This window comes from Ursus americanus, chromosome 1 (genome assembly GCF_024610735.1).
Source record: "Ursus americanus isolate L20-20 chromosome 1, mUrsAme1.1.p, whole genome shotgun sequence".
NCBI classification, from domain to species: Eukaryota; Metazoa; Chordata; class Mammalia; order Carnivora; family Ursidae; genus Ursus; species Ursus americanus.
In genome coordinates this window covers 31,818,752-31,841,323 of record NC_142127.1, presented here as the reverse complement: position 1 = coordinate 31,841,323, position 22,572 = coordinate 31,818,752, and the positions used below count along the sequence as shown (strand labels likewise).

The following is a 22,572-nucleotide window of genomic DNA, read 5'->3' as shown; positions in this document are numbered from 1 at the left end:
GGAGGATGTTCTCAATAACTGAGAGACTCCAGTGAGGAAGAGCGTGGGTGGGCATATTAACAGGGGGAATGATAGTTTCACTTTTTCTTTATTTCAAGTTTTTATTTAAATTCTAGTTAGCTAATAAATGCTAAAATTGATTGCAGATGTAGAATTTAGTGATTCATCACTTACGTATAATACCCAGTGCCCATCACAAGTGCCCTCCTTAATGCCGATCACCCATTTAGCCCATCCCCACCCACCTCCCCTCCAGCAACCCTCAGTTTGTTCTCTATTAAGAGTCTACTATGGTTTGCTTCTCTCTCTCTCTTCCGTTGTTTTTTTTTTTTTTTTTTTGCCTTTCCCCTGTGTTCCTCTGTTTTGTGTCTTAAATTCCATATTTTGAATACGTTAAGTCTGAAGTACCCAGTAGTAGGGCTGGCTAGTGAGCAGCTGGATGTAGGAGTATTGCATGTGGCCACTAGATTCAGCAAATGAATGTCATTGATGACTATGTTAAAAGTGGTATGACCTGATTAGGGTGAGTTTAACCTTTGTAAAGTTCAAAAGTACTAGTTCAGTATTGCCTATTATTGAAAGATAGGCAGAAACAACAATCAGGATTTTTTGATGGAAATATGATACCCAGATTAAGGGAGGGACACATCCAATTCTACCCTATTAGAGTTAGACTCTAGCAGGAGCTTCTGCATTTTATTTTTTTATTTTATATTTTAGAGAGACAAAGAGAAAGAGAGATGGGGGGAAGGGCAAAGGGAGAGGGAAAGAGAGAATCCCAAGCAGGCTCTGTACTCAGCATGGATGGAGCCCAACGTGGGGCTTGATCTCACGACCATGAGATCATGACCTGAGCCAAAATTAAGAGTCAGACGCTTAAATGACTGCCCCTGGATCTCTGCATTTTAAAAGTCACCTTAGCACACCAGAGCTAATCTAGCCTGATAAATGATCCACCACTATTGCCTATGAAAAATGGGAAGGGATTGGTATCTTCAGGCTGGAAAGGAGGAAATGGTCTTAGATCTAAGATCTGAATAGAGTAAGATCTATCTAAGATCTGAATAGACTTTCAAAAGGTGGAAGTCTTCTCCAGAGGGCAAAACTTGAATGAAAGGGGAGGAGGTAATAAGATGTAGAATTTCTTAAATTTTAGTTTAATTTTTCAGAATTTTTTGTTTTTAGAAGAAGCATAACAAGGAGTCTTGGCCTGGCAGAAACTGAGATTTCTCATGACGAATCCAAACAGCAATTCTACTGCTGAGTGTTCAGTTGTACTCATCAGTTTAAGCCTGTCTAAAACCAGGATTCGAGCATATTTTAAAAATATTACTGATAGAAGTGGCTCTGTGGAAGGCAGATTGCAAGAAAAGACAAAGCTGGCCCCTTGAGAGAACAGCTTGTTAAAAACAAAGTGTGGCCCAGGTGCAATGACTTGGTCTGCATGCTGGAAAGCAGTGACAATTCTCATTTCTCCATTGGTGGCTAATCTTGTATTTTGTCTTGACCCACCATTCTGGCTGTTTGTGCGCGCCCTAAGGGAAAAGGAATGTGTGTGTGAATCTAAAGAACCATTCTGCCTTAACATTTCTGTGTCTAAGCAATCTTGCCACAAGTTCTCTGAGAGACCGGGAATAATACAGAAGGTGGGTTCTTTGTAAGCAAGCACATGTTTCTAGGCTGGGCTTCTAGGGAAGGCATCCAGTTCCAGGGGTGATAGTGATGGGGCAGAGTTTGAGGTTGGAGTAGAGTCTTGGTAGAAATGTCTGGAATTGCTATGGAAACATCCCAGGTAGGCTGGGTAGAATGGTGAGTAAGGACCACAGCACATAGGCAAGTCTGAGGACTCTAAGGAATTTTCTGGGAAAACTGGACTTCCTGCAGTTGTGCAGGTGACAGATTGGAACCACTAAGGCTCAGCTATCCGTGGAAGGAACTACATTTACTCTCCCTGGCTGGCACGATTTCCATTCAAAGAAGTAGACAGCTTTAAATGTAATGAGCCCACTATTATAAGTAGTATTTAAGGAGAGACTGGATGTCTCTGTATGTCTGGGTTCAATACACTGGAAAGACTACATTTGTATATATTTTGTAAATTGTAGAACATACTCTGCAATGTAAAGATGCTATTATTGCTACATATATTCGGAGGGAAGTATCACTACAGAAATGAATGATGACTTTCATAGTCTCCTTTTCAACTCGACAAGTCTATGAATCCATCAAAATAAAGTAGGGAATTTTAACAAGCAAAAAATTATGTCATGCATGCAAATTCAGCAACTGATAATAGCTCAAGAATAAGCAGATTGATCACTCTGTTTTAAGCAGAAGGTTTTGTAGATGTGTGATGTCTGCAGGTGGTTAATAAATCTCAAAGAATTCATGGCAAATTACCTTTTGGTATAATCTTAGGCTGCAAAGATAAGGAAACTGGAGAGAGAGGAATCCGATGAAGGGGAGAAATTAATCTACCTGCTTATGAGCAGCCACACCTTGGTCAAACCCCAATGCTGCCCCACCTGACATCTTAATCCCAGGAAGTAATGAAGTGGGGTTTCAAGCGTTCTTGAGAAAATCTGCTGTATATATGACTTTATATTACTCAATGCATAGAAGCTTATATTTAAATGTTAACATTCACATGAAGACTTTCAAAAGAAGACACATTAAGTAATTCAAATAGACTTTAAAAGTTTTCTTCAGTTGATGTACAGCAGTGAAAACCCGATGACCAGGTGACAGAGTTGAATCAAGGTTGAACTTTTACAGGGTGAGGAGGTGGGCGGAATATGTTTCATTGTGGTTTGGCTCAGGTAGCAATTTTATCTTTAATTGCCGTGAAACTTGCTAGTAAAGATTGTTCTGGTTTTCATGTTTCTGGTTCAGAATTGTTGGTGCCATCCTGTCTGATAAGTCAGTCGTACTTCCCAGGAGCTGTTTTTTGCAAGCCCTGTGGTTTGTTGGTTAGTCAAGGTTCAGAGGGTAGGTGAGGTAGTGTCAAAAAAAAAAAAAAAAAAAAAAGCGTGGGTGGGAGAGAAAAAATGGGAGATAAAGCCACAATTGAAGGTAAAGGGGAAATGTCTGCTTTAGGTTTTTTGTTTGTTTGTTTGTTTTTACAAGACACACTGTAATTTATATTTTCTGTGAATGTCGAATAAGGAAGCACACATCTGCAAGCTTCTGTGCAGTTTTCATAGAGAGGGAGTAAAACTGCATAGTGATATTAGTAGATATTTGATTTAGATTGCCTACTCTTCTACCGAAAATGCTCTTCTGGCTCAAATGTCTTAAGGCCAGTAGAAAGTACCACATCAAACAAACTGCTTTCTTTTCCTCCTACTTAGTTTCATTGAAAACAAGAGAATTTCTGTGTTGAATTAAAATCCTTACTATATGGCCTTCCTCTTTAAAATATTTTTATCCAGATTTATTGTTTGCTCAAATATTCCCATTTTCATGCATTCTCTTGAGTTAAAGATAAAAATGGTTTCTTCCACTGCAAATGCAAAGACACCCTGGGAGGGATAACACATGAAGTTCTTAACAGTCTAACACTTTGCTAAAAATGTGCTTACCAAAGTGCTGTCTTTTAAAATAGGAAATATTCAGTATTATCTGCTGCTGGTTATGTGGGTCTGGCTTATTTAGGTGAATGCAAAGGAATGGGGAGGAGGAGAGTGGTAGCAAAATAGGAGAACAGGAGGTCATTGGTGGGAAAGGATGATAAAAAGGCACAGAAACAGAAAGGAGATCATTTGTAAAACTGCTTAGCTCACAGATTGGCCTACAATTTGAACTTCGTTATATACTATGCTGAGAAAAAACCCCACAAATGCTTTTCCTAAATCTCTGTACCATTAACTACCCTTGCTGACCATATGTCTCTGGAGCTTAAGGATTTGTCCTGCTTTGATAGCTGGGAAAAATCACAACTCCATCTCTCAGAGGGACACCTGATTTATTACCACTCGGCAGTGGTTGAAGCGTCAGTCATGGCCAGGATCATAAGCATTTGTTGTTGTTGTATTTCAGACTTGTTCATACTCTTTGAATGTGGCCACAGTCCAATTCTACGACTGTTTATTAAGCGCCTTCTTGCGCTCTTTAGGCAGCATGCCAGGTACTGGGGGGACAAATGTGAGTAATCTAGACAATGTCACCACCTTATGGAGTAATATCTGGGCAATACAGACGAGTAAAAAGACAGCCACATAAGAATGTCACACGCTGATTTCTGACTGTTGAAAGATCCTTCTTGCTCTGGGACCTGGGTTCGCTGTCACCTCTGTCCCGTGGCAGCTGCTGATCATGGAGGTCTTGGATAATGTAGATGTTCTTTGCATGGCAGCCTCATGGTCCGCATAATGAGATCATGGAACTTTCTGGTTTACACCAAGAAAATTGATTTATAGAAAGTGGCAAGTGGTACCAAGATTTGGCATCTCTCAAAAATTCAAATGCAGAGAATTTTGGTGAAATATCCTCCTTGAACTCTCTAGGTGACTGAGCCCCAAAGCCCTCCTCTCTATGAAGTTGTTTTAAAATAGTTTGAATTCACTATGACTATCCTAAAACTCATGTTTCGTTTTTACCTTCTGCCTGTGTTAGCCAAAAAGTTCGATTAGCATTTCTCGGCTCCTATGTATTATCATTTGAAACATGTTAAGTATGTGGTGCCGGAGAAACATAAACACCTGGGGTTTAGCTTTCGGGGCTTTGAAAAGTAAGTCCTTGTCTACATGTCTGCTCTCCCTTTCTGCACACATCCTACATTGTTTCTCATTTTTATCTTACTGCTGGGGTCAACTTGTTGCTGTAGTTCTTGAGATACTATGCTCTAATTAAACTGGGTGGTGGGCAATGGAATGGTTATTTAAAAACTATTCATAGCTCCTTTCACCTTCTAGGTGGAGGGCTTTGGAATCATTCATAACAGAAGTTAAATTTATACTGTTTCTTTTCTCTTATGGTGACCGGTGGGGGGAGGAAAAAAATGTAACACAGATGTTCACTGGAGTCACCCTGCTCCTCAGCGTCAGGATAGGATAGGGTCAGGTCAAACTCTGCAACTATGTTTCATGGCAAGTCCAATGCCCTCAGGATTTCTGCAAATATATTTGTGCTAGTCACTTCTGACTCCAGTTTCCTGCTTTTGTTGAATTCTCATTACTCTTGAGTCTTGAGGCTGCTTTATCTCTGCCCTGGCTTCAAGTCAGATGTGGGAGCATTTCCTTCTCCTCTATTTTATGTCTTGCTTGTCCTCCTACTGCTCACAAGAGGCAGCTGTGAATACAAGAAATTCACTGAGATTTGGGGTTACATAGTGTAGGGAAGGGGCATATACGGCACAGATAACTTGAAATTGGATATTAAATTTTTCTGGCCTCATAAAAGTTCCTTGGCCATTGGTTTCCAAATCAAGCTCTGACCTCTGACTTCTCTCTGCATAACCCTCTCTTTACCTCACCTTCTGTCCCAACAGCACAAATAATCACTCACTTTCACATGCAGAAAAATGCAACTCTCCTCAAACTAGAATAGATTTTCTTTTGCTACATGTTCTGTGTACACTTGAAAAGTGTATGTTCTGTTGATGGTGAACGGAATGCTTTATGAACATCAATTACATCAAGTTTAACAGTGTTCAAATCTTCAGGGTCCTTATTGTTTTTCGGTGTACTTGTTCTATCAGTGATTGAAATGGGATGGTAAGATGTCTAACTAAAATGTTGGATTTGTTTCTTTTTGCAGTTCTGTCAGTTTTTGCCTCATGTATTTTGAGGCTCTGCTTTTAGGTGTACAAATGTTTAACATTCTTATCTTCTCTTGATTAATTGGCCCCTTTATCATTATGAAATGATTTTTTCTTTAGCCCTGATAAATGCCTTTGTTCTGAAATCCTATCTTGTCTAATTCTAATATTGTCACTCCATCTTTTTTTTTTTATTAGTGAAGCATGGTATTTTTAAAACCTCAAACTCCATCACTATCAACACCCCTGACCAGAGGGGCACATTTGTTATAATCCATAAACCTAGATTAACAGATTATCACCAATGTCCATAGCTTATTTTAGAGTTCACTCTTGGTGTTGTATATTACATGTGTCTTGATAGGTCTACAATGTTAAATATCCACCACTGTAATACAAAGAATAGGTTTACTGCCCTAAAGATCTGCTCTGCCTATTCATCCTTCTCTCCCACCCAGCCCCTGGCAACTACTGATCTTTTCACGGTCTCCACGGTTTTGCCTTTTCCAGAATGTCACAGAGTTGGAATCATGCATTATGTAGCTTTTCTAGTTTGAATCTTTCACTTAGTAATATGCATTTAAGTTTCGTCTATGTCTTTTCATGGCTTGATAGCTTCTTTATTTTCAGTGTTGAATAATATTCCATTGTCTGGATGTATCAGTTTATCCATTTACCTACTGAAGGATAGCTCAGTTGCTTTCAAGTGTTGGCAATTATGAATAAAACTCTCTAAATCTATGTGCAGGTTTTTATGTGGACGTGAGTTTTTGATGCATCTGCATAAAGACAAAGGAGTATAATTGCTGGACCATATGGTAAGAATATGCTTAGTTTTACAAGAAGTTGCCAGTGTGTACCATTTTGCATTTCTGCCGGCAATGAAGGAGAATTCCTTTTGTAACAGCACTCCAGCTGGTCTTAAGGGTTAACTTGCTTCAGGTTAACACACTCCTTGCTTGCTGACTTAACGCCCTTGATCTGTAACAGAACTAATTTACTTTCTTTGAGATTTGTAGACAACTGGCCTTGGGGAATGAAAGACCAGAACATTCCCAGGCCACAGAGGCCAGCAGGCCTGTTTGTAGCCCCTTTAGCTTTCTGATTAGCCCAACAATCTTTTAGCAAATGTTTTTCTTCCTTAAGGTCATGCAAGTGACTTTATTGACCTCCCTTGCGTATCTGTAGACCTTGCCCTCCTTTGCAGAAAGAGCAGAGTACTCTTGCACAGCCCTTGGGTACCAAGGAGCTAGAACTTCTTGTACAACCTCCGAGCACTGAGAAAAATCTGGAGCTGGCATCGTCAAGTCTGCATGTAATCAAGAAATGTCACAGACCACTGCACTCCCTTAACTGATTAAACCTCTTTAAAAATCTCTGTACCAGGCAGAAACCTCAGAGTTGGCCTTTGGACAAGAGTCTGTCTCCTCTGCAGGTGGCTGGCCTCCTGAATAAAGCTCCTTTTCCTTTCCAGTCGAAACTTGTCTCTTGAGGATTGGCCTTTCGTGTGACAGGCAGCCGACTTGGGTTTAGGTAACGCCCTTGCTGCACATCCTCGCTAGCATTTGGTGTTGTCAGTGTTTTGGATTGCAGCCATTTTAATAGGTATGTGGTGGTAGTTCAGTGTTGTTTAAATTTGCATTTTCCTAGTGACATATTATGTTGAGCATCTTTTCATATGTTTATTTGCCATCTGCATATTTCTTTGGTGAGGTATCTGTTCAGTCTTTTGCTCATTTTTTAATCAGGTTGTTCATTTTTTTATTGTTAAGTTTTAAGAATTCTTTGTATATTTTAGATAATAATCCTGTATCAGATGTGTCTTTTGCAAATATTTTCTCCAAGTCTGTGGATTGTTTTCTCATTCTCTTGACATTATCTTTTGCAGAGCAGAAACTTTGAATTTCAATTAAGTCCAGCTTTTCTACTATTTTTTTTTCATGGATGACAATACAGTTTGTAAGGGAAAGAATGCCATATTCGTATTTTTATCTTCTGCTTCTGGCACAGTTGACTGGCACATTTTAGGCACTGAGTATTGAATGAGTGAGTGAACACTGTGTTCAAATAATTAATTATCTTTTCAAAACAGGATCACCCACATTGTTATATTAATAAAAGAGCTTAATGGATTTAACAAGCAAAAAGAGTAATAACAAGTGATTGGCTATTTGCTTATCAAGCTGATTCAGCTCTGACATTTGTATATCTTGCTATCTACTTTCCTCCATGAGTTTCACTAGAATGTTTATTATGTTTACCAATTGTCCCTGCTTCAGAAATGAAAAAACTTTCTGTTATACACAGGAAACCTCTGATTTTCTAGTGTGATTGAATCCTGAGGATTTGTCTGTTGTTCAGAAATCATTTCATTTTCTATAACCCAAAAACTACACCTAGATATCAAAGTTGCACACTACAGTCAAATGGCTTCTCTTATTAACTAAAATCTGTTCTTTCCCTCTTTATCATATTTTACTATAAGCATCAAAAAATGCTTGATAATTTATCAGAAATGTTATCTTTATGAAATTTATGATGTTCGGCTGTTAGTTTATTTCTGAATAAATCCTAAGTTATGCCAAATATATTGTGATTGAGCCATAAACCTGAGCATGAATATAATATAGAGATAATTAAAATATTCTTCAAAATAAAAATGTTATAAGATGGGAGTTATGAACACATTTATATAAATCTCTCTCAAAGGTTTAAATATTCTGTTTAACAATTTCTTAAATATAAAATAAACTAAATAGAAATTTCCTTAGAGAACCAAGACTCATGGCTTTTTGATATATATAGGGCAAAATCATTTATTTTAGACCCCATTAATTAGAAATTTAAAAATATTTAGTAAGGGAGCATATTACCATAAAACTTTGTTTTGAAGACTTTTCTCAACATGAAATGCAAATTGCAATCTACCTAAGACCGTAAAATTACTGTGATGTATGATATTAATAAAAAATTTCAATCTGTACATTCTGGAAATTTATTAATAAGGAACAACAGCTTTGTCTACACTAGAATTCCTTAAGGATATTCAATAATTTATACTTTTCTTCATTCACCCATCTGAACTGACTTTTCTCCCAGTTAATTTGAATTTGAGATTAAATCCAAATGTAGGTTTTGACACTGTTTACTGTCACTAAAAGAATAAGGGATGTAAGTATGTCTTTTTCCTTATTGAGCACTTTGCATCTTAGGCTCTGCAGAATGTGTTGGGGGACACATGATACAAAGATGAATTAGAGGGTCTGATTTTTTTAAAGATTGATTTATTTATTTAAGAGAGAGAGAGTGTGCGAGCTGGGGGAGCGGTTAGAGGGGGGAGAGAGAGAGAGAGAGAGAGAGAGAGAGAGAATCTCATGTATACTCGCACTGAGCACAGAGCCCAATGCAGGGCTGGACCCCACCACCCTGAGATCATGACCAGAGCTGAATTCAAGAGTTGGTTGCTTAACTGACTGAGTCACCCAGGTGCCCATAGAGGGTCTGATTTTTATTCTCTATCTTCAAGTAGCTAATAATCTAACAGGCTAAAACAATTCTACATAAATAACCGTGATGCTAGGTAGAGGTTAAGGAGTTCTACATAACACAAAGAGATCATCTGAGGGTAAACTAACAAGTACTTTGTATTTGAAATCATGAATAGTCTTTAAAGAGATACATTATTACTTATGAATGGGTTTTATTTTTAAGGGAGAACATTCATTATTAGAAAACAAACTGCATAAGCAAGATTTATAAACAATAGAATCATAACTATTAACCAATTTTAACTCTATTAAAATATCTTTTAAATGAATTTCATATAATATTACTATATTTAACCTTTTGGTGACTATTATAATCACCAGAGGCTAGTGCTACCATCAGAGGCTAGTGAGCTATAGAAGGTTGCTTACTCCACACTAAATGGCCACGGACTGGTCTACTTTTGGAGCTCTGATTTATGCTTTCTAAAGCCTTTTTCCTTTCACATTCTTTTTTATCGGTCATCACAGCTTGCTTCCGTTAATGTGCATGTCTCAAATTGAGGTCCTGTCTGTAGCCAGCTTATTACTTCTAATTTGCTTTTAGGCAGTAAACCAGTTAACCAAGCTTGTTAGAAATTTCTAAAATAGGAGTTAATTAAATCTGATTAAGACTTTCCTATGAATGAAATGTATGCACTTTAATGGATATATTTCTTGCTAGTTAATATATAATGGATTACTAATCACTTATTTGCATTTTTACTTAGGATTTTATATTTAGCTTTAGACATAAGTCCAAAATTATGGCTTTTCTACTCAGTATTTATAATATCCGTGGAAATATCTTTCATGGAAACATAATAGCATATTTATATGTCTGTCACTTGATTAACTTTTTTTCTATTTCAGCAAATATGAACAATCTTAAGTCATTATATTGGTTCCAGTCAAAGCTGGTACTAATAACTCCAAGTACGTTACTTAAACGTTGCATGGAATATTATACCAGGTGTGGGCAGGTTAAATATTAGCAGCAATATGGTTGAAAAATTCTCTCATTTCAAATTTATGAGGCTAAAAATGCCGTGTGGAATTCGGATAATTTTTCTTCTTAATCACATGATTGTAACTGCCATAATTAGTGAAAAGTCTAAATGAGAGCCATTTACCGAGAATTATTCTAAGTGCCGATGTTATTTTGTGTATGTTGGGGGGGGGGGGCTGTTGAATTGTATGCATGACCGAATATTCATCTTAGGGTTTTCCCAACTAAGAACTGCTTCTCCCAACTAATAGCAGAATGCCTATTCTGTTGGTAATGTCTACCAGTTCATAGCGAGCCACTGTAGACTGATTTTTTGGATTTGAAAGTTCTCTGACTGATGAATTTTAATTTCTAAGCACATGTTTTGAAAGTTGAAATACCAAAATAAATTTCTGTCGACATAGTAAGATCTTCTGCTCTGCCCAACTATAAAATATTAGTACTTCTAAGGATTTTGGCCTCCGCATTTAAATCATATCTCAACTTTTCTTGGGTGATCTCACCAATTAATACTTTGCTTCAGTTATCAACTGTCTGGTGAGAGCTTAAAATCTTACCTCACCCTTGGGAATTTCAGAACCATTACACGACTACCTTTTGGACATTTCTATATGTGTGTATTTCAAATTTAATATATTGAAAATTAAACTCCTAATGTTTTCATGCCAAGTCTTGCCCCTACACTGGTGTTCCAGCCAATTAGAATCCAGGTCCCAAATCTAAAATCATTCTTTACTGATCTTTTCACACTACCACCCCACCAAGCAACTACCAAGTGCTGATTACTAAGTTCAATAAATGTTGGAAAATCTGTCTACTTCTCTCCATTCTATCTGCCAAATCCTTAGTACAGGACATTACCTTTAATTTGAATATTGTCACAGCTTCCTGTTCTCTTCATTTTGAGACTTCTTTTTTTCTAATAAAATTTTTTTCACTCAATATTCTTTTTCTACTTTTAAAGTCTTTTAAAACTTTTTAAAGATAAATTGACTTACAATAGAATGCACAGGTTTGGAGTGTACAGCTTGATAAATTTTGACACATTTATACACCTGTGAAACCATCACTATAATCAAGAAAGTAAATATATCCATTATCCACAAAAGTTTTCTTGAGTTCCTTCTTAATCCCTCCCTTCTGCCCCATCTATGTCACCAATACCCAGAGAACCACTAATCTGCCTAGGTCACTATAGATTAGTTTGCATTTTCTAGAATTTTATATACATGAAATCATACACTGTATAGGCTCTGGGTTCTTTTCCACTCCTAGTTATTTTGAGATTCATCTATGTTGTTGCATAGATCAGTAGCTTGCTCTTTTTTGTTGCTGAGCAATATTCCATTGTAAGGATACACTACAGTTTAGCTATCCGCCTATTGATGAACATTTTAGTTGTTTCTAGTTTCATACTATTACAAAAAATATCTGCTATGAACATTCACATACAAGTCTTGGGGTATTTGCTTTCATCTCTCTTGAGTAAATACCTAGGAAAAGAATTACTGGGTCATAAGGTAAATGTATGTTTGATTTGTTATGAGACTGCCAAATTGTTTCTTTGCAGTCAATTCATATTTTCACCAATACTTGGCATAGGAAGTTCTTTTAATTTTAGATATTAGTGTTATCACATTGTGGTTTTAGATTGTATTTTCCTTAATGGCTAATGTTGTTGAACACCTTTTCATGTGCTTGTCAGTAGTACAGTCTTTGGTGAAGTGTCTCTAGATTTTTTTTTGCCCACTTTCTATTAGTTTTGTTTTGTTTTGTTTTCTTATTGAGTGTTGAAAATTCTTTATATATTCTCAATACAAATGCTTCAGCAGATAATTTAATTTTCAAATATTTTTTCTAACTCTGTGCATTGCGTTACCATCTTACTAACAGTTTCTCTGGAAGAGGGAAAGTCTGTTTTGATGAGGTATATATACATGTGTGTGTGTGTGTGTGTGTGTGTATTTTAATGAATCATGTTTTGGTGTAATATACAAGATCACTTTGCCTAACATAAAGTTGCAAAAGTTTTCTGTGTCTTCTAGAAGGCTTATAGTTTTAGGTATTACATTGAAGTCTGTAGTCTACTTTGAGTTTATTTTTAAATATGATGCAAGCTATGAATCAAGTTCATTTTTTATTTGCATATGAATATCTAATTTTCCAGCACTATTTATTGAAAAGACTATCCTTCCATCTCTCCTTTATCCTTTGAACATTGTCAAAAATCAGTTTTCTCCAGCATCATTTGTTAAAAAGACTATTCTTTCTCCACCGAATTGCCTTTGAACATTTGTTTGATATCAGTTGTCCATATCTGTGGTTGTATTTCTGAACTCTATTCTGTTCTCACTTTATGCCAAGACCAAACTGTTATTATCACTGTAGCTTTACAATAAGTCTTGAGATCCAGTAGTAGAGGTACTAAGAATTTGTTTATCTTTTTAGAGCTGTTTTAATTATGCTAAGTCATTTGCATTTCCATATATATTTTGAAACAGCTTTTCATTTCTACAAAAAAAATACACTTTGGGATTTTGATGGAATTGTATTGGATTTATAGATCAATTTTCAAAGATTGCCGACTTAACAATACTGAGTCTTTTGATCCATGAACACGATTTACCTCTCCATTTATTTAAGTTTTCCTTAATATTGCTCAGCATTGTTTTATGCTTTTCAATGTAAAGGTCTTGCACATAGTTTAATATATTTATCTGAAGTATTTCATATTTTTGATATTTTATAAGTAGTATTTTTTAAGAAGTTTCAACTTCTGAGTTTTTTAGTGTATAGAAATACAGTTGATTTTTTGAAATTTTGATTTAATGTCATGCAACCCTGCTAAACTAATTTATTCATTTTAGTAGATTTTATGTAGGTCCACATATGGCCATGTCATTTCTAAATAAAAACAGCTTTTATTACTCTTTTCTAATCTGGATGCCCTTTACTTCTGTTACTTATCTTACTTCATTGGCTACAACCTCTACTACAAAGTTGGATAGAAATAAGGAGAGCAGACTTCCTTGCCTTGTTTGTAATCTTAATGAGGAAAGTTTTAGCCTTGCATTATTATTTATGATATTAGCTGTAGATTTTTCATAGATGCTCTTTATCAGATCAAGGAAGTTCTCTTTTATTTCTAATTTGCTGAGAATTTATATCAGAAAGGTGTTGGATTTTGTTGCTTTTGTTGCATCTGTTGACATGATCATGTGTTTTTTTTTCTTCTTTGCTTATTAATAGCATAAATTTCATTGATTTTTTTTGAATGTTAAATCAGCTTTGAAATTCCAGGGATAAACCTCACTCAGTTGTGGTGTGTTATACCTTTTATATATTATTGCATTCAGTTTACTAAAATTTTTCTTGAAATTTTTCATATTTGTGTTCATGAGAGATAATGGTAGATAGTTTTCTTTCCTTGAAATGTCTTTATGTGGTTTTGGATATCAGAATCCTACTGGTTTCATAGAATGAGTTGAAAAGTTGTTTCCTCTTCAGTTGTCTGGTAGAGTTTCTGCAGAATTGATATTATTTTTTTCTTGAATGTTTGGTAGAATTCCCCAGTACAGCCATCTGGGCCTGGAGTTTGTTTATAAGAAGATATTTACTAATTTTTTTCTTAGTAGATGTGGGGTTCTTCAGGTTATCTATTTCTTCATGAGTGAGCTTTGGTAATTTGCATCTTTCAAGGAATTTGTCCATGTCAACTATGCTGTTAAATTTAGTAGGGTAAAATTGCTCATAATATTCCCTTATTCTTTCAATATCTGTATTATCTGTAGTGATGTCACTCCTAGTGTTGGTAATTTGTGTCTTCTCTGTTTTCCCTGACCAATATAGATAGAGGTTTATCAGTTGTATTGATCCCCTCAAAGAATCTCTTTTTGAGTTGGTTGATTTTCTCTATTATTTTTCTGTTTTCAACTTTACTGATTTTGGCTCCGATCTCGATTTCCTTTCATCTGCTTTCAAGATTGCTCTTCTTTCCCCCCAGCTCCAGCTTTATTGAGGTATAATATCAAATAAAAATGGTATACTTTTAAGATGTACAATGTAGTGATATTTTGATATATATATATTATGAAATGATCAAGCTAATTAATATATCTGTTGCCTCTTATTTTTCTTATGAGAACACTTTCTTCTAGCAAATTTAAAGTAAACAATAGGGTATTAATAACTGCAGTCATCAGGCTGCACATTAGATCTCCAGAACCTATTTATCCTGCATAACTGGAACTTTGTACCCTTTGTCCAACATCTCCCCATTTTCTCCACACCTGGCAGCCGCCATTCTACTCTCTGTTTCTGTGTGTTCAACTTTTTTAGATTCTGCGTATAAGTGAAATCACAACACTGCACTTCTTCATTCTCTATGACTTATTTTTCCTCCTCTGGAAGATGTAAATATTTTTTCTATATCCCTGGCGTTTTGAAATTTTTCAATAGTGTAACTTGGTGTGGGTCTTTTTCAGCTATTTTCCTGAGCATTCATATAGTACTTTTATTTGAGAAATGCATGTTCTTCAGTTCTGGGAAATGCAGTTGTATCTCTAACATAAATCTTTCTGTATTCCACAGTTCTCATATAATTCAAATGTAGGACCTACTAGATTTATCCTCTTCTTTTCCATCTATATTCTTGTCTTCTTATTTGGGATAGTTCTCTAGCTTTACCTTTAAACACTTTTATTCTACTTAATTCTCAGATTTTTTAATTGAATGTTCTCATACTGTTCCATTTTTATAACCTCTTGTTCTTATTTCATGGATGTAACACCTTTTATCATAGGATATAAATTATATAATCCCATTTTGAAGTATTCTCTTATATTTTCTCTATTCTGTTTTCTCTTGTTCCTTTTTCCTTTTCTTTTTTCCTTTTTGGTCTCTGCCTTTCTGCCTTTTTTGCAGGAGGCTTCTGTCATATGTCTGGATGTGTAGTTGTCTTGCCTCTCTGTTCATACATAAGATTGAGGCAGTAAAAGTCATGAAAGCTCTGTGTCATGAGTGTGTTTATGTGGTGTGTGTGTATGTGTGTGTTGTTGAGAGAGATGATTGTCATTGAGTTGGCTTTATGGTAGGATGATTAAAGGAAATTTGACCAGGTTATTGGAAATTCCTAACTATCAATGTCTGCATTTCTTTTCTCTAGGCTAGCTAATTTCTCCAGAAAGAAGTCAGTATTCTGTGAATCAGAGAGAGTGCTCATCTCTTTAGGATGTAGAATTTCACTGATTTTTTTTTTTTCTGTTTTCTAAACAGATCTCATGTCCACCGTTTTCTAAATCTTGTGGTGTTGAATTTAGAGCTTTTCCACTTCCATTTCTCTACAGAGTAAACAGCTGCTCTTCCTCCAGGTTGGGAACAGAGTCGCCTAGTTGTGTGAGCTGGAGTGGAGACTTGAGATCTAGTTACTCCTCATAATAGCTTGAAATCAGTCCTCCTATTTTGAGCCACGTCTTTCTCCCCCACCCCCCATCTCAGACACCTTGAGTCTCCATTTCCTAAGTCTAGCCTTCTCCTGTGAATCATTCTGGTGCTCATTCCCATCCCTCCCTGTAGGCATTTAGACTTCGGTTTTCTCCACACCACATAAATACTCTTCCACTGACTTGCCATCATGCAAAAATCTATTTCTTTTCCTTTTTTGTTTGTCTTCCTGGCTTCACACCATTTTTATTACATTATTCCTTTTTGTAAGTTTTAGGGAGGAGTCAGTAAAAACCCATATGTTTGGATCTTTTGTGTTCAAGGGACAATCTCTCACATAGATCTTTCATACTGTCTCCAGAGCAATCTTTCTAAAGTGCAACTCTAACAAGATTTTATCATTTCACTGCTTAGATATTACCATGGCCAGCCATTATCTGCAGTAAAAATTACTTCTGATGCCATTCAGGGCTCCTTGTGCTCTGTTCTGTGGTTTCTTCTGCAGCTCTGTGCTTGTGAGCTGTCACACTCATGCTCTAAATGTACTAAAATACTCATTGTTTCACTGACGTGGCATTGCAGACTTTTTTCCCCTTGCCTTTCCCTTTCTCACCTCTGTACGCTTTCTAACTGTGGGTTGGATAGATGAACAAAGATAAGTATGCTTCCTGTGTGCTCCTTCTACATGGCATTGAAATTGTCCATGAGCTTTCTTTCACCCTGGCTAAACTCTAAGGACTTGTGATAAAAGGCCATCTTTTCATTGATTTATTCACAGAAGCTACTATAGTACCTGGAATAGAGTAGCCAAATCCATAAATAAAGTTTAACTAACAAGTAAATTTATTATTATTTCTATAACAGAATAAACCTGGTGAATGGGTAATGATGACATTTTAAAAGGATTCCTGTAAGATAATTTTCAGAGTTCCTCAAACTTAATTTCCAAGGCTACATACTGTGGTGTGGGTACAGTTACAATTTCTAGTTTGGTCTATCCTAAAACATCTTCAGTTAGTTAGTAATATTTAAACACAAATAGTTATTTAAATAGTACTTTTTCAAAAGTTTTCTTTTTTCTTCCTTGTTTTCCCTTTTCCCCTCAACTTGTTTTATATATTACTGACAAATTATGAATTGGATACCAGATAACCCGTTCTGGTTCAAAGATCAAGCTGATAACTTTGCAGTACATTTTTGATATACAACTTAACCTTTTAAAACACGAGACTCTAGGAACTCTCTAAAAGCCAGAGAAGGTGAAGTTTGTTTGCAAATCACGGTGGAGCTGCTCTTCACAAGCACTTGAGGGAAAAGAAAACAATACTGTCTGGAGGCAACACAAGGACTTTCATCCAGTGAGATAGTTTCATGATGTATTTACTTTAGAATAAAGCTAATTCTTTAGCATCCTCTGTGTGTGTGTGTGTGTGTGTGTGTGTGTAGTCATTAAAACATAAAACAAGACATTGAAGCCAATCCTCAAGTTTTCTTTTCAGTTGTCCAGAATTAGATGCCAATGCTATGTAAAAATGCATACATATCAATCTGTTTCATGGGATTAGTAGAGAAGAGCAGAGAATTTTGTTTGCTAATATAACATGAATAGAAAATATAGTTTGGTGTAATAAGAGGAAGAAGAGATAGAAGGTATCTGTTGGGATTTTGGATGGATGGGGAAAATATGGAGGAAGGTACATCAAATTTTACTATAAGTGGCTTCTTAGCTTTTAAAAGACAATATAAAATCATAAAAGATAGTGACAGTCTTAGAGAACAAGAATAGTAAGAGAAAGAGACAAGAATGAAAGAGGGACAGAAGAGGGGCGCCTGGGTGGCTCAGTCGTTAAGCGTCTGCCTTTGGCTCAGGGCGTGATCCTGGCATTATGGGATCAAGCCCCACATCAGGCTCCTCCGCTATGAGCCTGCTTCTTTCTCTCCCACTCCCTCTGCTTGTGTTCCCTCTCTCGCTGGCTGTCTCTATCTCTATCAAATAAATAAGTAAAATCTTTAAAAAAAAAAAAGAAAGAAAGAGGGACAGAAGAAGAAATGAGAGTGGAGTGGGAGGGATACTTTTCTTAAAACGTAAAATGTGTGGTCAGTGCAGTGGCATGGGAGATCTCTCCCAGGGGCAGATCTGTCTCGATCCTTCTGACAACTTAAATAATTTCACAGGTAATTGCTAACAACCATGAAATACCCTTTTCACCTTTTGTGTGTGGAGCTCAGGTTGTTCAAAATGTCCAAGTTAATTAACATGAACTCTGCTTTTTAGGTGGGGAAGGTAGATGGTCCTAATTAGCCTTGCCCAGCTGATGAGTCCATTTGGTCACAGAGGTTGGGACTCTTGCTTGAGGATATTCTGCAGCTCAGCTGTTCAATCTGAATTGAACTAGGTCTCATGATACCCTATAGCCTAGTTCCTCCCTCCCGGCCTCCCCCTTCTCTCTCTCTCTCTCTTTCTGTCTCACTTAACTATATACAAAACTAAGTCAATAAATGCTGGGGGAATCTCTAATCTTCAGTTGAGGATCCATTTCATTTTCAACATTCACCAATGTTTTTCACAAAGACAGACAATTTTTTATTCTCTTCTCTATTGTGTATTAGCTTGACTCAAACAGTTTCTCTTGAAGCTGCTTAACTCCTCTTGTACATCGGGGGGTGTGAATCATTTTTAAAAACATTTGCTGCATCTGTTTGCTTTTAGTTCTGGGAATTTTTTTGAAAAATCTGCTTTGGATCAATTTGCCATTGAATCCCAAATCTGAGTCTCCAGTCAGGCTCACTAACTGATTATCAATGGTCAGCTTGTCTGATTTTCGTCGCTGGGTATATCCCCAGTGGTTGGTTTGCTCTAACATTTGTCCACAGGTAAAAAGTAGCTGTATGGTTCTGAAGAATAGTTTCCTTTACACATTGAGTTGATACACGGATGGGGATTTCTCCCTCTTTGTCTAGGTGTTCTCCATTTCTTTAGAGTTGTGCTAAGCTCTGCCCTGGTAGAATACTGCAGAGATTCTTAGGTGAACTATTACAATGCTGAGCTTGTGTTCTGTGGTTTATAATATGTTTTGGGCTACATCAAAGAAAGAGAAGCCATATGGAGTATAACAGCTTAAACGAAACACAACAGAAATTGTCAGAAGAAGTTAACCCAAAGGCAGCATTGAAAGACAGGGGTCAGGCGAGGGGGCAGGAGATGCAAGCACGGCTGGAGCAGGCAGCAGTGGGACATGCGTTGGGTCATAGGATAATATTGTCTGGAGGAGAAAGATACTTTTAAGCCGTTAGAAAGAAATGCAATAAATATTTCACAAGCCTGCCAAGAAAAGCAAGAGGTGGAGAAGTTATTTATCATCCAGAGACCTCCATATAGATGATTTCCTCCTACATCAGGAAAGGAAAAATCTTTTAGCTTATCTTTACGATATGGTTTTTTTGGAGGGGTTTTTTTGTTTTTTTTTGTTTGTTTGTTTGTTTGTTTTGAGTGCTGAAATTAAATTGGACTGAAATAAGGAAGAACCATGGACTGCCAAAAGGCTCAAATAAATAATGGATGCATATTTCATTACAGCTTCACCCCTAAGCATTTGTAAAATTGACAAATAGTGTAAACATTACCTGGTAATCAGTGACTGAAAAAATCAAAGGTATTTAGCCACAGTTAGGTGAATGTAGCTTTGTTTTTCTCTGTGTAAGACCATGGTGGTTCTGGATATCAGTGTTTGCTTTCTCACTCCAGGTTGCCTATTTGATTCCATTTTCCTTTTTTCTTTTTTTTTCACACAATGGATCATGCATGTTAAACCAGGGAAAGGATGTCTTAGCATGCCATTGGCAGAAGACTGGGACAAGAGTGGTTGGCATGATAGCAGCCTTCCCAAAGTGACACTTAGGCTGACTCTTAGGAAGGAGTGAGTTGGCAGAGGGGCACCTGGGTGTTGCAGTTGGTTAAGCATCCAACTCTTGGTTTTGGCTCAGGTCATGATCTTGGGTAAATGGGATGGAGCCCCACCTCGGTCTCACAGTCAGTGTGGAGTTGCTTGAGATTCTCTCTCTTCCTCTCTCTCTGTCCCTCCCCACCCACTTGCTCCTGCTCTCTGTCTTAAAAAAAAAAAAAATGAGTTGGCCATGGTAGGAGGCAGGGAGAACTGCAGGGGGATAGGTGCCAAGGTGAGAAGGTGCCTGCCATGCTGTGGAAATTGTGGAATTGTTCAGTGTGGCCGGCCTGTGCTGTTACAACTCTAAGTCACTAAAGGCTGACAAAACACACCAAACTAAAAATATGTAAGGTCCGGAATGTAGGATCACAACTTGGCTGTGCTGCTTCCAGGCTGTATAAGCCTGCACAATTTACTTGGCTTGTCTATGCCTCAACTTCCCAGTCTGTAACATGAGGTGATAATTGTACATCCCCCTGTGTGTTATTTTGAAATCATTCATTTTTAGTGTTAAGAACAGTGCCTGTCATCATAAGCAATGGGTGTTAACTCTTGATTGTAAGTAGTAAGTCCCAATTTTATTATTAGTTTTCCTTCCTAATTATGCACGCATGGTTCGCCATTAATGGTGATTGTTGCTAAATCACCCTGTTACTGCTGTTTGATGGCGCTCCCAGTTCTCTTCTGTTGGCTCCAGAGATTTCTTTCCAATGAGATTGATGTCTGCATTGCATTTGTTACTTGTGGACTAATAAAAGAATATTATAGGCTTCACTTTGAAAAGGATTCATTGGCTGGAGTCTATAAAAGTCCTTTGTTATTGTTTCTGTTATATGGTCCAATTAATTTAGCTGAAGAAGGGAAACATATTTTATGATTTGCAACCCTCATAGATTGAGGTATTATTGAGCCTCCTTGGTGGGGATAAGCTTTCTTTTAGAGTGTTCAGCCCTAATGCTGGGTTGGAATGAGAATCATAACCTCACAGACAGGCCTGTGCAGCTAGAAAACTTAGACGCATCACCTTAAATATATGCCTGCCACAGTTAAGAATAAAAGGGTTATAAAAAGGAATGCTTGTGTGGCTCAGTCAGTTAAGCGTCTGCCTTTGTCTCAGGTCATGATCCCAGGGTCATGGGGTGGAGTCCCTCTTCCAACTCCTTGCTCAGTGGGGAGTCTGCTTCTCCCTCTGCCTGCCCCTCCCCCTACTTGTGCCCATGCACACTCTCTCTCTCTGACAAATCAATAAAATCTTTAAAAAATAAGGACTAAGACTTTTTTCTAGGTGCAAAAAATAGAGGTTACATTAAAAGAGTGGAAAGGATAGGTACCTGGCAATTCTAGGGCCTTGTGTGGGGCTACTGAAGGAAACAGCGTGATCTGAGCTGCCAGCGGCTGCTCATGCCTTGTGAAATTGAAAAAAAACCTAAGAGATGTTTCTAGCAGTGAGCAGTATGGGAGAAACTTTCTACAAAATGGTACCATCATCAGTTTTAAATCCTGGTTATAATAATAGTTCCTCCATTTCAGGATTGTTGGAAAGATTAGGTGATAGAAAACCTGCAACATGCTTTCCATAGTGCATGGCAAAGTGAGAGGGCTCAGGAAATGTGATTACCACCCCCAGTAGCAGGGTACAAGTAGCTTAGTTTGGTGATTAAATCAAGTGTAGCCTGGGTTTGAAACCTAGCTTGTTACTGAGAGCCGTCTGCCAGTGGGCAATGGCTTATCCTCTGCTTCTGTTTCTTTGCTATAACTAGGCCTACATTGTTCGCCATCTCAGAGGGGCTTGTGAGGAGTAGAGGAATGAACATCCAGAAAGCACGTGCAATAGTGTCTGGCCCAGAGTTAAGTGCTAAACTAAATACGAACTCTTAACAGCATTAATCCTTTTGCAAACAATTTATATCTGCCCAAAAAGCACAAAATTATCGTATTTTTCCATTAAATTGATATTTTTAGATAGACTAATTCTCTTGATAGTTTACAGATTTCTAAGTTGTGAAGCTAATTTCATTTGTATCTTGTGAGTAGTCAGATATTGTATTATTCTGTATTATTACTATTCTAATATTAACTGTTCTGCAAACATTAACTGAACCATTTACTGACCTACTTTTTGACCTTCAGAAGTATGATCTGCATTGCTTTTTTTTTTTTTTTTTTTTTCAAGAAAACAGTTCAGTAACTCTTCATTATCTCCTCTCCTTGGGGCTCTTGGTGAGTCGTAAAAGGTGGCGTTGATTATTTACCTTTTACATTTTGTTTTATCGGTGGAGAAACAGAGGGGTTGTATGTGGGTGACACCTGTCTTAAGAGCTAGGGACACACTTTTTTCGGTTTCTTTTTGGCATTAAAATGGTAAAGAATGCAGGGCTTCAAGAAAGATTTTTTGAGTCAAATTCTGCCACTCGCTCTCCTCCTTTTATATAACCCCTCTCAAAAATAAACAAAAACCTATAGCTAAATTGTATGCTGAATCACCACAGCAGGATGTCAAAAAGGATTGAAACAAGTGTATCAAAACAGAAATTTATCTCTTTCCAGTAAACCTGGCATTCTTACTGGGACCTGAGGAGAGTAAATATGATTTGTCTATGGCTGGCAAATCTGTAAAGAGGTCAGAGAAGATAATGTTACCAAAGAGAAGCATTCCAGAAAGAGAGTTCCTGGGCTATAGTAGCAGACAGAGTGGGGAGGACTTCCCCACAGTAGAAGGAGCTTGGACACAGATCTCTCACTATGATGATAATAGCTGAGTGGTGAAGCAGCTGAGCAGAGCCTGAGATGCTGGCTTTGCAAAAGGCAGTGAGCATCCACCCCTATACCTGGAAATTGAGTCTCCAACTTGGAGCCTTTCATACATGAAGGAAGATAGCCAGAGATGAGCCTATT

The 22,572-nt window shown here is 37.2% G+C and overlaps 1 long non-coding RNA gene across 1 annotated transcript in view; it reads left to right on the top strand.

Moving 5' to 3' along the window:
• Positions 1 to 7,153: 7,153 nt before the first annotated feature.
• LOC148110729 (uncharacterized) overlaps positions 7,154 to 22,572 on the top strand; it is a 104,899-nt gene continuing 89,480 nt past the window's right edge. Inside the window, exon 1 of the long non-coding RNA XR_015723760.1 lies at positions 7,154 to 7,363. This is a non-coding gene — a long non-coding RNA (uncharacterized LOC148110729). The remainder of the gene's footprint in view (positions 7,364 to 22,572) is intronic.